Source organism: Erythrolamprus reginae, chromosome 6 (assembly GCF_031021105.1).
Source record: "Erythrolamprus reginae isolate rEryReg1 chromosome 6, rEryReg1.hap1, whole genome shotgun sequence".
Classification (NCBI taxonomy): Eukaryota; Metazoa; Chordata; class Lepidosauria; order Squamata; family Dipsadidae; genus Erythrolamprus; species Erythrolamprus reginae.
This window is the reverse complement of record NC_091955.1, coordinates 67,583,416-67,585,513: the sequence shown is the minus strand read 5'-3', so window position 1 is coordinate 67,585,513 and position 2,098 is coordinate 67,583,416.

Below are 2,098 nucleotides of genomic sequence, written 5' to 3'. Positions count from 1 at the left end.
TTCTCCTAAAGTCCTCCTAAATTAGTGGTATATGCAAGAGTGGATGCAATTGCATCATTGGAAGATCTGAAAACCAGGTCAGGGAAAACATCATATCTATGTTTTTACTAAGACTCTGTAACAAGTTGATGGGATAAAATCAATATGCAAATAACAAGTTCAGGCAAATTAAGTTTAATAAGCTAGATCCAATAATAAACTTGATTGCAGTATATCAACATGGCTTAACTAAAATTAATGAAATCCACATGGCTCAATTAAAATTAATATTAATCTAATGACTCTAATGATATTTTCAGTTATTCTTCCACTTCCTGATTTTGAAGAAATAAATAAATAAAATCTGTCATCCTCTACAAATCTGCCAATTTCAAAATGTTAAAAATGAGGAGCAAAGATCACTAACCCAGTGCTGCCAGAAGTCGTCCACTAATAAAAATCCCCTTTTCCTCCCCATTCCACCTCAAGAAGAAATAAATTGCCTCATCTATAGTCTTGTTACCTGCTGGTCTGATAGTTTGTAAAATAAAAACCAGATGAAGCCCAGATTCTAAAGCCAGGTGTTTTGACGAAGGAGAAACAATCATCCATAGGTTCAAAGGAGCCAAGATGTTTTCCAAGAAAAAATTCATTTCAAATGCATCAGAGCTGATCCAGAAATGAATTAATTCCGCTTCTAAACAAGGCGATATAATGAGCTCAGAGGTCTAGAGCTATTCTTAAATTAGTGCAGAGCTCTCACTTTAGAAATAGCATATATGCCAGGAATACAATAATACTACAGAAAGCTAAGGAGCAGCTATTTATTTATTCTTATATGCCTTTGAGATCAGTTGATTTTTTAACTGAAAGTTTGACTTTCCACTTTTCAACGAGAAAATAATATTCAATTCAATTCAATTCAATTCAATTTATTGGATTTATATGCCGCCCCTCTCCGAAAACTCGGGGCGGCTAACAACAGTCATGAACAATATACATGAACAATATACAGTAAAAATCCAATACTAAAAACTAACTTAAAACCCCTTAATGTATAAAACCAGCATACGTACAAACTAGGGGGAGAAGAAGTCTTAATTCCCCCATGCCTGGCGGCAGAGGTGGGTTTTGAGTAGCTTACGAAAGGCAAGGAGGGTAGGGGCAGTTCTAATCTCTGGGGGGAGTTGGTTCCAGAGGGCCGGGGCCGCCACAGAGAAGGCTCTTCTCCTGGGTCCCGCCAAGTGGCATTGTTTCGTTGACGGGACCCGGAGAAGACCCACTCTGTGGGACATAACTGGCTGCTGGGATTCGTGCGGCAGAAGGCGGTCTCGGAGATATTCTGGTCCGATGCCATGAAGGGCTTTAAAGGTCATAACCAACACTTTGAATTGTGACCGGAAACTGATCGGCAACCAATGCAGACTGCGGAGTGTTGGTGTGACATGGGCATATTTAGGAAAGCCCATGATTGCTCTCGCAGCTGCATTCTGCACGATCTGAAGATTCCGAACACTTTTCAAAGGTAGCCCCATGTAGAGAGCATTGCAGTAGTCGAGCCTCGAGGTGATGAGGGCATGAGTGACTGTGAGCAGTGACTCCCGGTCCAAATAGGGCCGCAACTGATGCACCAGGCGAACCTGGGCGAACGCCCCCCTCGCCACAGCTGAAAGATGTTTCTCTAATGTGAGCTGTGGATCGAGGAGGACGCCCAAGTTGCGGACCCTCTCTGAGGGGGTCAATGTTTCTCCCCCCAGGGTAATGGATGGACAGATGGAATTGTCCTTGGGAGGCAAGACCCACAGCCACTCCGTCTTGTCTGGGTTGAGTTTGAGTTTGTTGACACTCATCCAGGCCCCAACAGCCTCCAGGCACCGGCACATCACTTCCACTGCTTCGTTGGCTGGACATGGGGTGGAGATGTATAACTGGGTATCATCGGCATATTGATGATACCTCACCCCATGCCCTTGGATGATCTCGCCCAGCATTATGATGGAGGAGACACTGAGCCTTCTCCCACCATGCATTTATAATGTTACCCACCCACTCTGGAACTAGAAGAAAACATATTGCTGCCAATACTTTGAGATAAATAGACAAGAAATAGGCCAGTAGT